Here is a 13,605-nt window from a genome sequence, read left to right on the forward strand (position 1 = left end):
AGCGTAGGCTCAATACAAACTATTGATCACAAACTGAATGACCTTGTGTACACAGTGACCGTGGTAACCAAGCAGGGGACGCAGAAGGGAAACGCATCATTCAGAGGTCTCGGAAGGTTTATCGTGGCAGTGTTGACAAGAAGCCCATCGGTTAAAAGGTCTGCTTCTTTACACATTTTGGTAGCCGAGACGGACCAATGCTGCCCACATACAAATGAGCAACAGACTACATAAACACTTGCCAACACAGTACTCAGCCCTCCCCTTCTAATTCCTGTTAACATTCACTCTCGGCATCACTTCACCCCCAAGGAGCGCCGTGATCACAACCGCTTCCAGGCCAGCGAGTTAGTTTCCATGCTCATTTCTGTTTGGAACAGGGAGTCAATTACCAACACCTTGTGACCTTTGACCCTTTTGCACACAAAGTACTATTCCCAGGTACAGCGCCACATCATAGCTAACTAGAGCCTAGGGGGGAGGGGGGGCTCTCTTGGTGCACAAACAAACATTGTTTACACGAATTACATGCTATAGGAGATGATTAACTACCAAGCTGAACCCGGGCTCCGCTTTGGCAGCAGTCCCACAACACAATTTATGAGCTTTTGTGCATTTCTGTGTGTGTTTGTGTATGTGTGTGGGTGTGGTGGGGGGAGGTTGAGTGGTTAATAGAATAATGAGACTGCTATTCTGTGAAGCCACCAAGCAAGAATAAGTGGCACTAAATGAACTGCTCTTTTGTTTGAGGCCATTTGATTACTTGTGTGGCAGCAGAGGGTGTGATTTCACTCACATTTCTAATCCTAATCTTGTTATAACCCCCCCCCACACACACACACACACACACACACACACACACACACACTCATAGGTAAGCATGTGTGCACCTGTGTGTGCGCGTGTTAAGTAGGTGAATGATGGATATATCTCGTTGCCTGGCTTACCTTATCAGCAGAAGGGCCAGTATGGGTTTCATCAGGAGGTAGATGAAGCTGGAGATACAGGTAAGCCAGGCAGCTTTTGAGGAAGAGAACACACACACACAAAACAAGATTGGCTTGTCTTCACGGCAAAATAAATGGTGTTGCTGAAGCTAAGATAGTTAAAGGAGAAAAGGAGAGACTGCTTTAAAGCGCTGCCCACTTGATAAGAGCTCCGCCGTGATTAAAAAAGGGAAACGTGAAGCTCAATGCAGTTCTCCCAGATGGAAAACTGTCAAGAACTTTCTTAAGTGTGTATTCTTGGTAATTAAACATGTCAACAAACGTTGATACCCAGATGGAGAAGGTGTGTTGTACAGAAAAAGAAAAATAAGCCATCTGTTAACCGCAAATGCCCCTTCTTCATTACTAGACACAGGATATGAGTTTATATGAGTTTCTTCATTTTATTAATCACCCAGTTATTTTTCTGATGCCCTGCCCCTAGACTATTCTGCAATCTTCTCCTGCTTTAATGTCTGTACTTAAAACAAAGTGCTTGTGACTTGAACTATAGGTCCAAAAAACCTCTCCTTGCCATTACTGTCCTGGTAAAAGAGGCTCGTTCCCAATTCTTTAAATCCCCCAAATAGAAAGCCAAAGTGTAAAACAGATTTTGAAACTTACTCAACTATTTCCTTCAGTTTTGGACCGAGAGCAGATCTTTCACAAAAGATCCCCCCACCCCACTGGTTTGACTGCAATGCATGGTATGATCTACGAGGTACGCAAAACGCAGCGGACTCCTGAAGAAAGACCAGGTAGGCAAGGTGTTTTAGGCAGGAAAAGGATTATGGCCTGTCAACACATAAAGCAATTTATTTGTGCTTCCAAGTCATGGATGACCTGCAGCTCTGTCTGAAATCCTTCTCTGTGGACACACGCAGAGTATCAGAGCTGCTGCTGCTGCTCTGCTTATGTGCTGTGAAGACAGGGCTTACAGCAGCAGGCTTTTTGCCCCGCTTTCTAATACTGCAACAGTAAAGATGACCGACACAGAGCCCAGTGCTTTGTTTTAGACAAGCATCTAACATCTTTTTTTTTTTTTTTACAATTGTTCCAGGTAATTAAAGATATACTTTGGCGAGCCTGTGCGAGCAATGTATTGACTAGATGAGGGGCTTATCCTGACGGTAGGGCATAGGGTGGTACCGCCCCCACTGAAATATTATTAGCTTCCTCTGGTGAACCACAAAAATGACAAAAACCCATTCAATGGCAATTTGAGCTTAAAAAGCATTCTGTAAAAGTCACAAAATAACAGTCTTTTTAATGAGTGTAATAAGTAATTAAGTCCCTACAGACCAGCAAGAATTTGCATCAGTTATACTATGCAACAATAGTTTAATTGGCAGCAACTTAAAGATTAACGTGTAAACAAGCTAGCAACCACAAAGACATCTTTTTAGGACATGCTTCAGAAAGGCATACCACTTTAACGAATGGTAAGCCCGATCACCTAAACTGTCTGTATCTCCAACCTCACCACCATTTGAAAGACCAAATATTTGTCTCAGGACATCAGGGACAAGAAAGCTGCCCTGCACATGGCTGGAATTGGCTAAGAGAACATCAGTAAGCAGCTTGGTGAGAAAATGTTGAGAAAATAATCAGTGTTGGTGTGATTACTGGAAGAAAGACAAAAATCACTGCCAGTCATACTCAGTCTGGGATGCCATGCAAAATTGTTTTTGTTGTTTTGTGCAACATTAGTGAGAATAAAAGCTACATGGAAAAATCACAAAAATAAATGGGAGGAGCTTTCTAATGACCTCAAAGCAGCCGGGAATACAGTCACCAAGAAAGCCATGGGCTATATGTTACATCATAAAGGTTTGAAATCTTCTAGTGCTTGCAATGCTTCAGGAAGGTCCTTGTTCAGGCCTTTCTGAAGTTTGGCAGTGAACATCTGCACGATTCGGATGAGAGTATTTAATGTGATTACATGAACCTGAAACTGAAACTGAACTCAGGCCGCTCTTCGTATGTGGAGTGTGAAAGAATGCTGGTGGAAGAATTATGTTTGCTGGGTGGGTCTTTTGGGTCAGAAGGGTGTGAGTCTAAGCAGAGATGCCAGACTCACACGGCCACCTCTTTAAGCTCATCAGGGGGAACACTGAGTCATTCCCGAATCAATTAATACTCTCCAGCAAGTCCTGGGTCTGCCCTGGAGCCTCCTCCTAGTACAACATGCCCAAAACACTCTGCCCAGGAGCCGTCCAGTAAGTATCCTAGTCAGATGCCTAAACCACCTCAAGTGGCTGTTTTCAGTGCAGACCAACAACAGCTCTACTCTGAGTCCCTCTCGAATAACAAAGGTACTCACTCATCTCTGAGGTAGAGCCCAGTCACACTTTGGAGGAAACAAATTTCCTTTGCTTGTATCCTCTGCCTCATTCTTCCGGTCACTACGCAGAGATCATGTCCATAGGTTACGGTAGGAATTTAGATAAATCAGCGGTTTTATGCTCTCTCTTTGCCAGAACAGGCCAGTACAGCGTCCACATCACTACGGACACGACCCCAATCTGTTTGTCAATCTCACACTCCACTCTCCCCTTATTTGTGAACAAGACCCTGAGATACTTAAACTCCTCTACTTAGGGCAGCAATTGTTCCAGACTTAGAGTCGACATGCCACCCTTTACCAGATGGATGGATGTTTTTTCTGGTTTGACTGCAATGCCTTTGGGGAAGGATACAGATAGAAAAATCTTGGATGAGAGCCTCCTTCATACAACCATAGCATTGAAAGTGTACTGTGGGCGAGTCTCCTGGCAATGAAAACAATGACCAAGTGCAAAGGAGGGGCTCAAAAAAAGCGCATTGAGATCAGGGATTGAGCTAGCCCTAATCCAACAGAAAACTAGTAAAAATAGCTGAAATGTTGTGTATCCAAGTAACATTCGTGGAACCTTTAATTTGGAGATGACTTGAAATTCCCTTCTGAGATATGTCAAAACCTAGCGATCGACTGTACAAAACATCTGACAACAGCTACTCCACATAACACCAAATCAAAGGGATCAAATAGATATTTCCCCTAATAAAATGCCTATTAATTTGTTACAGAATGCTTCTAACTTTATTTTTTTTAAATAACAAAGGTAGAGACAGTATTTTTATTTTTCCAGTTAATATATCACTTAAGATGAATGTTTGGAAATAAGATTATTGGAAAAAATTAACTTTACAGTCACAAAAGCAAAGTTTAAAAATAATAATATGAATTATCTCTACCTTTGAAGACTTGGCTGTCAGGAAAAGGCAAATATTACCCAGGAACAAGAAAAAAAATGTTACTTAGTTTCTTTATCTGTGTCTTCCTTGTTGTAAATATCTTATTAAGTGACCAGTTGTTGGAATTATTTATCATATCACCCAACCTACTCACCACCAATCCTAAAACCCCTTCATTTTACCTTTACACATAGATTCAACAAACAGGTGCCACCTGAGAACCTCTAGAGCTGTCATGACCCAGAGTTAATGCTGAAATCCAAGGTGTAGACAGTGAAAAGGAAAGGTGACAGCAGTGCCTTGCGGGGTGTCCTCTGCCTTTCTGAAGCATGTCCTAAAACGGTGTCTTTGATGCAGACAAATGGTGGCTTATCAAAGAGATGGTCCATAATCTGGGAAACCAGGCAGGTGTTGACCACCTGCTCTATTTTTGTGCCAGCCACTTCAGAGCTGCCATTCCAAGGACTGAAGAAAGAGCACCGTATGAAAGGAAGGACAGGAAGGGGGGGGATGAAACAGAGGAGAGGCGACAAAGAGCAAATCAGTAAGCAAAAAGACAAGAGCGATGGGGGAAAAGAGAGAGAGGAGAGGGAAATAAGGCGTAAAAATGGGAAGAAAGATACATAAAACTTGAGCAAAAAGGTTGGCTTAAGAGGCAAAGAACGAGTGAGTGAATGAGTGAGAGTAAGACTGTCGCACTTGAGCTGACATGACGTCTCCTCATCTTGTCACGGGGATAGAAAGGCCTGGCTGGGGGAATTGGGAGGAGTGGTAGATGCGGGATACCAGGCCCACCATGCCCATCACTGTCACTCATGTCTGGCAGTACAACGCATTCTGGTGACATACACAGTTCCCCTGAGTCTGAAATGGACAAGAGACCCTTTCTTTTCTTCCCCTTCCTTCACAATACTTCCAGTCACCCTCATCCTTTTCTAAGTCCTCCATCTCGCATTCCTCTCCTACGTATATTCAACTTGATTTAACCCCTTTTTCTCGTGCACCTGCTCACTTCAACACTTACAATACCAGCACCGTTAGGCAGAACCTCTTTGACTCAGCTTTAGTTCTTAGGTGCACTAAAAGTTCTTAGGTGCACTTACTACAGATTGGGAATTTCTGTTCAAAGTTTAGTTTTAGTCAGGACCACTTTAGTCAAAAGAAGATTATTATTTCCATCTGGAGCTGCACCTTATATTTCAATAGGGAGAGATCATTTGGAAAAAACTGCACATGATTTATGGATACACAGAATTCATTTCAAGCTGCTCGGTGATTAGATTTCAATGACCCAACATAGCAGAACAGAATTTAAACAGGGTTAGGACAGGACGCCCTGAAGTCTAGATGCTAGTGTTAATGAAGATGAAGACAGAGGCTTGGATGAGGCTCTGAGTGACCAGGGTGAGGAGGAGATGGGGAGGATGAGGGTTGCACGATTGAAAGTGTGAAAGATCAAATGAAGTCTGGCAAGAAAATGACTAGACAAGAGGAATTATGTCAGGACTGAGTTTGACAGCATCAGAAAATGTAAGTGATGTGAAGAACAGACTAGCGCCTGAACACCCAGGAAGCAGGCAGATGAGTGATTACAGATCTTTTTTATTGAGCTTACGTATAGGCTTCATTTGGCAGCATGTCTAGGATGTCCTGGAAAGCCTGAAGGAGGAAGAGCCACAGCAAGACCCCCATTACTGAATATCACAGGCATCAGTGGCAATAGATATCGCATCGATTGAGTCAGACAATAGCTCAACCGGGAGGACCCGGGGTAGAGGTGGGTTGCAAGGTAGCTTGCAGGTGCAAATGTAGGTAGGCTAAAACTCCTTAAACAGTATGGCTGTATGAGATTTCCTAATTGGATGCAGATGGTAATATGGGCTGGTACTGGGTTCAACTGTTGTCATTTGATCTACCAGGAATCAAAAAACTCAATACAACAAAAGTTCTTATTATATAACAAGGAGTATATGATGAAATTACAATTACATTTAACAGTCTAAAGTAAAACCTGACTGTTTTTTGTATTGTAATTACGTAATGGCTTCTGAAATAAGATGAGCTCTCAACTCAGTGGTTATTGTACGGTGGCTGGGAGAGGTCAAACTTAAGAAAACAATATCACAGAAAAAGGCTCCAAAAGCAGAAAAAAACAAGTTAATAAAACACAATGAAAGTAGGAAAAACAAAATCACACAACAACCTTTCTTGGGGAGACAATAAAGTGACGGACTAGCAGGAAACAAAACATGCAAAGAACTGCGACACGCAAAGGAAGAGGAGGACTCATCTGTGTTGTAAGGGAGAAAAACATGCAGATTGTGCAGATCAGTAGGACTAATAAACTTTTATGCATTTTTGACAGCTTGCATTAAACTGTGTTTATCATTGCACCATTTTATCATTATCTTCACATCGAAAAAAGAAAGTTAACTATAAAATAAACAAGGCAGTTCCAGTTAAGTTAAGAGAAAATAAATATAGTCAGTGATACGTTAAACAGCAGGCGCTGACACGTTGAGCATGAATTTACTCAGTTCTCTTGCTGCGTTCTCATCTCGTGCATGGACGTGAAAATACTCGTAATCATGCGGCGGCCCTCCCACATCCACAGACATCACGGTTCGGCCGACCAGTGGCTCCAGCCTTATTAGAAGCCCACTAGATTGAAGAACCCAGACCTGACCCTGGAGAGCGGGAAAAGATGGCGAGAGAGGATGACGAGTGCAGTTAGAGTAAGAGCAGAGTGAACAGCCACATTATCACATTTCCTGCCGCTATTTTCCAATTAGCTCGGTATCGATCAGCTCGCAAGCCCCTTGACGCACTGTGCCTCTCACTGACTGGGCTCGAAGCCACTTTCTATCCAACTTGTGGGTGGATTTCACCACACAGTGAAGGTGAACAGGCAAGCTCCCCCGACAAACTGTCCAGGTTTTTATCCATTTCTACCTGACTTTATAGTGAAAGTTGGGCAGAGCAAGCAGTCATTTTACCAAAAAAATAATATGCAGGCAAAAAAAAAGAAATCAGCTCTTTAAAAATAATCCCAGATGTACTTTTCCTGGAATAATAACAAGGTTACTCAAGGTTGAACACGCTGCATGATGTGAGGATGCTTCTTTATATAAAGTATTCAGTGAGTAAATATATGTAGGGCAGCACATGCTTTTTATTATTTGCATCTGAGGAGCCATTTCTCATAGTTAAACTGAGCATTTCATCATAACTGTTCAGCACAATTACTGATCAGCTCCCAAAATGACTGTGTATATGTGACTCCGAGCCCATGAGTGATGTATAAGAGGAAGGGAGGGTTAAAGTCCTAGTGATCAAAAACAAAAATATGACAGTGCTGGAGATATCGCTCTTTAATCTGCTGCCTTTCTCTATCTGCACAGTCCATTACCCAGCAGCAGAGAGATTATTCACTGTTGATAAACAACTTTATATAGAACTCAGCATCAGTTACATTTCTGGCCATCTTGTTGCTTTGCCACAAGCTGTGAACCCCTCAGAAAGTGCATACCGTGGTGTTATAAACAGGAACTATGTTAGCCAGCAACATTTACTGATCACACACAGCAACATGAGCAATAATTTGGAGTTTCAAGTGTTTCTGGACAGCTGACAAACTCTAGTTCAGTTTTCAATCTACTTCAGGCCTCAATCTCCACCAAATCTGGCAGAAATACCTGACGCGCCAGCCTCAAAAAAACACAAATCTTTCCTCACCGGTCAGCCACTAATTCTGTCTATCTGACATTTAGCACTGGGTAAAAAGTGTAAAATGAGTTTATCAGCATCTTTACACTGAATGAAAATGGGGCTGATGAGAGAGCCGCGTGAACCAAAACAGTAAAACCAAAACAAATGAAAGACAATATGAAATTATGAGGATTATAAAGCTCGGGCAGCAGAGTCTGGTGATAATTCTCTGTGGTTCATCAGGGTTTGTTTTTGCTTTTTTGTTTTAATTTCTCAAAACCATAAACCACTTTCCAAACTGCATTCACACAACCTCAGTCTCTCCTGGCAAAATCAAACAATCACATCGAACCAGCTTTATCAAAACCAAACAACATTTTCAGGCCAAACACACAAGTGGTACAAGTGACAACACTGCTGGGAATTCATTACACACACTGCATCAAAAAGAAAACAGTCAACTTGTAAATCTACAAAATTAAAAACAGTGACTGATAGAAGTTATTTTTCACAGCCTGGCGTCTGTATATGGCCAAAGTGATTTACTGCAGCATTTGTAACCCAGCTCGTCTGAGGCATGCTCACATTGTTGTGTGTCCCATGTACCTCATTCCCAGCAGCCTTTACTGTCAAAAAGGCATTTCTTATCACTATGGAAGCAACATGATGATAACATATGATTATGCAATTTTTATTACAGTGATACATGTTTTTGGTAAGATTATATTGTATGATTATACTTTAATTTTTAAATTAGTTTATATACACTAAAAAGGCAACATTTACCAAAAAATATTTGCATGTGTAGGACTACTTTAAAACTGAATAGCTACGAAGGTATCCAGGCCACTATGACGGTATCACAGCTCCAATCTACATCAGCTGGAGAACATCTGAGTTTCAATATTCTACTTTTTTTTTTTGCAAATGAATCTGCTGTCAACAGATCAGTTTGCATAAATGAATCTATTTTCCAGGTAACATCTAACAGCTTTAAAAATAGTAGAAGAAAAAAGCATTTGCTGTAATTTTGGCTAAAGACCAGCAGCAGGTTGAGCACACGAATAAGGTATTAGTGTTTGAGGCAAACAAATCTGCCAGCATACAGTTAAATTCTACATTTCCTCAGCAACTTCACATTTAGGTGTCCTGTTTTTGGGCTGTGGAACTGGAGCATTTTCCATCAGGGTTCCAGGGAACCAGGTTATTAATAAAGGCTGAATGAATATGGCGATTTGTGAAGGTGAATGGTTAAGAGTCTCTGAGGCCTTATTCACTAGAGTGGATGATGATTGCATTGGAGGGGTTGCAGGTGGGCAGGCAGGCTTCCAGGAAACTTGAGGTGTGATTAGTGGAGAGTGGGCAGGTAAACAACTGGTGAGTCTTTGTTTCCACAACAGCAAGCTGACTCTGATGGAGGCACAAGGAAGTGGCCAGCTGTAAACATCTGACTTTTTACATCGACAAGGTGAGGACTTGGAGGTACGGCACTTCGAAAAATTTCACTTTTATAAGTGGAGAAATCCAGGAATTACTTAAAGCATTGATAAAAAATTAAAGTCTTAATGGGCAAAGAGTTGGTCAAAAGAGCCAAATGAAGCTCTAACACTAAAGTTTGGAGATCATTGATGGTTGAAAAAGAAATTGTTGTAAGTTGTTATGTGGTAGGTGCAAGTCTCATGAGACTCTGTTTTCATTTTCTCAAGCAAAAGAGTTATAAATAATTAACTAGAAATTAAACACACATGTTATATAAGTAAAAGCCAAAAAAACAGTTTATGAGATATAAAGGTTTTTTTAAGCCTTCTAAATAAAATGTAAACATTTATTAAATTCAGATTTTTTCAATATTTGATTTCTAAATAGGCCGTGGCTGTAATAGTCACAGTTGCTTAAAAGTTTTTGTTCTGCACTCATCCTTTTATTTGATTATAATTTTAAAACATTCTGAAAATGAGGCAATGCTTGCTTAAAGGTAAAGTGTGTAAAATCTTATCACTCATTGGATGGCAGATTACAGTCAACTGTACTAACTGTTTCTTACCCATCCCAAATCAAGTGCATAATCCTAGCTACGGTAGCTGCTGTAGGACAAAAAACACTGGCTGCCGTTCGTCTGTTGTGAGTGTAGACTGTCAGTCCACTGCCTACCTCAGCTGGCATCCACGTCTTCTGTTGGTAGACAGCACAGTCAGGAGAGCTGTTGAGTATGTGCTGAACTTTTCTGTTGATAAGCGTTGCTGTTTTTGTCGCTCTTAGCTGCTGTTAGTCTCTGTTAGCTGCTGTTAGTGAAACTTTCTTTAAGTGGATCAAACATCACGTAGTAAATAAACTCTCACATGATGTGAGAATATAATCAAGCGGTTTATCAGTGGGATTTTTGGAGACTTAGCTGGCAAACGGCTTTTGTTGCTATTTAGCCAACTCATGATCGGAGGGTCACATGTCTAATATGCTGACAACAAGGAATAAGGAAAACTCAGGAATAAATATGCATGTTTAAGGATGTTTTTGTGTGTTAAAGCTCTGACTTTAATTTGGGAGGTGGAGGTTGAGGTGAGGAGGATGAAGATGAGGATGAGAGAGGAGATAGAAGGCAATGGTGAGAGATGAAATGAGAAAATGTGCATATACAAATGATGAATTGTATTATATAGTTTGTATGTATGTAAACTATGTATGTGGATGGTCTTTAGCCCCATACAAATAAATGCAATTAGGTGGAACTGTTCAACTCAGCTACTCTATTCAAGATGGTGGGGCCCCATTGGCTTTCACAAACAGGTGCATTTTTTCTATATATATTTTAACGGAATAAGTTCTTGAGAATCCATAAAGACTTTGTATGTTTATATTCATGACATAACATTAGTTTTTCCTACTAAATAAACTAATGTAAGACTTCGGTTCACTGACACAATAAATGGGTTTAGGACACAGAATTTGAGTCACCAGATTGTAATTAGGTGTTTAACAATTCAGTGAAATTTTAGCAGCTCTCCTCACATTACACAATCACTTTATGTCACTGCTAATATCAAAAGGTTTAACTTTATTTGATTTTAGTGATACTATAAGGAACAGTTTCACTGTTGATTTTCAGTGCTTAGGTTTTTACTACCACTGCTTTGTCTTTGATTTCATTCCAGCAGCAAAAAAGGCCTCACTGCAATACCCATCTGTAATGCAAATGAAATTACAAGGTTCATTTCAAGGCACAGTTACTTGAAAAATTCTCCTAACAAATGCATTTGCATTTGAAAGTAGTAAAAAAAAAGACAATAGCAAACACTTTGCACTGTTTTCCTATATATTAAATCAATGCCTGCACTATTACTGTGATGGACAGACAAACAAAGGCATGAATGGAGTCCAATCAATGATCCCTCCCAAATACACTTACACACACACACACAATTTGATTATGGAGAGGGCATTCATCACACCACATTAGCACATTTTGTTATGTTTTTTTGTACATCTGTAGAGCAGAGTACAGGATTTGGAAGAGACGGGGCTTAAATAAACAAATCTATCAGATGCTATCTTTCTGTTTTATGTACTGCACCAAATTTTTCCTTCAGTTTTGTGGGGGTTTTGTACTTGTGTCACCTAGAGAAGCATAAAGCTCATGAGAATGAGGAAACAAAAGCTCCTGTCAGTGAGGATCTGTTTGTATGTCCTGAACGAGCAGCACACTCTTATCTGAGCTCAGCAAAAGTTCCCATCGATTGGCCCGCTGATTGTGCGTCTGTCAGCCTACCTGTCCACTCCTCCCTCCCACCTTCTCCCCCGCTGGCCTCTCTCCTCCATCCATCCTCCTAACTCCTCCTCCTCTCTGCCCAAGGCCTCATTGATCAGTCGTGCCCTGGCTCCTGCCCGCTGATCAGTCAGCTTGATGTCTTTTGTGTCTGGGTGAAGTGAATAAACTATTGGGCCAATCGAACGGGAAGCAAGGGGCCAAGAGAGTCGGTGCTTGGCCCCTTGAATGAGAGACTGAGAGGAAGGTGAGAGGAAGAAATGAAGGTGGGGATAGAGAGATGAAGCGGAGGGCAGGAGAGGTGAAGAGACAAGGATGAAGGGGTGAACTGCCTCCCTTCTGAGATCAGAGAAATGGCACAAAAAAGGGTGGAAATTGAAGAAGGGATAAAGGGATGGAAGGCAGCATCCCAACCCACAGGGCCCCTAAGTTCAGAAAGCTCAGCAGTCCTCTTCCACCAAATTGAAAGCAGAACATCCATCTCCAATCCACACACTGATGACAAGCTCCTCAGATAAACACGAGTGGCAACCAATCCTTCTTGAGACTGTCAGCGTCCCCGAGGCTCTTCAGAGCTGTGGACATACAGAATAATTGCATTCATGACACTGCATAAATTAGGCACCACTTGTGGCAAAATCCATAGGTGAGTGGAAAAGGCCTGACCACGGGGACCACAAATTTCTGAGCCTTCAAGGCTCAGATATGCCAGATTGACACTAAATACCAGGATAAGCAATCATTTCCATTTCATCCCTGTCAATAAGCATTTGATAAAGGGGGTAGAACAGGAGGAGGGTATTTGTTATTATAATGAGTGAGGCTTTTATGATCATATCTTGTAGCAAGGTGACAGAAGATTGCACTGATGGATGCACAGATAGATGATGCATTTATGGGGTAATACGGACACTTGGTGGAAGAAAATATTGGCGCTTATCAAAATAAATGGTATCCCGAAGCGCTGTGTGAAGGCATCATGCATATATTCACATCCGGAAAGTTCCAAGAATTTGTGCTGGCAAAAAAAGGCAATACAATGATTGTTTTTGTTTAAATATTCCCCAAAGAGAAAAAAATATCCAAGCTAAAAAAAATCTAAGGCACGCACAAAATCCACATCATTTTTAGCCAACTCATAACTGTGGCTTGCAATGACAGCTGATGCGTTTTTAATCCCTCTTATAAAAACTGAAGACACAAACAAACATTTACCCTCTTTGGAAGCCCCTGGTTTGCTTGGGAATTGGTGCATTTTCTTTCTGTCCTCCATGTTTTCAGTCAATCGGTCTTTAGATAAAAAGAGCTTAGAAAGATTATCCCCCTGGCTTGAATGCCATTATCATTAATCAGTGTGTTATTGACTGCTCTGTCCTTTCCTGTTTCAAGTTCAGGCCTCCCTTAATCCACAGATTTTGCCCAGAAGACACACACTCAACTCTGGGAGGCTCAGTGCAGCTTGAACCATGCCCACCCTCGCAGGCACGAATCGATTTGTGGCGAGGCTTCTCCTGCCTTCCAATCAAAATGACCAAACATTGTGACTGGAGATGTAAATTCCCCCCTTATGGTGTCTGGAGGCTCATTTAGAAAATCTGTTACAAAGGCTAAAAGACTTTGAAGTCCTTATGTAACATTCAAATATATTATTGCAGACTGTGCAAAAACCGCATACATACATCTTTTAATGTTAATTAATACAAAATGAGCATCTTCAAATATTTTCAGTATATACTTTTAAGTTAACTTTCAGTTATCTCTTGTGTTGTTTCCTATTTCATTTATCATTTAGCTTGATTTACCTCCCACCTCTCCTTGCTGTGTTTGATTAATTCGTTGCATACATTTAGTCTTTCTCCTTGTTGTCTCTCACACTGTCTTTCACCACTCCCTGCTTGCCCCTTTGAATTCCCC

This window comes from Perissodus microlepis, chromosome 17 (assembly GCF_051167445.1).
Source record: "Perissodus microlepis isolate ML-2025 ecotype Zambia chromosome 17, ASM5116744v1, whole genome shotgun sequence".
NCBI lineage: Eukaryota > Metazoa > Chordata > Actinopteri > Cichliformes > Cichlidae > Perissodus > Perissodus microlepis.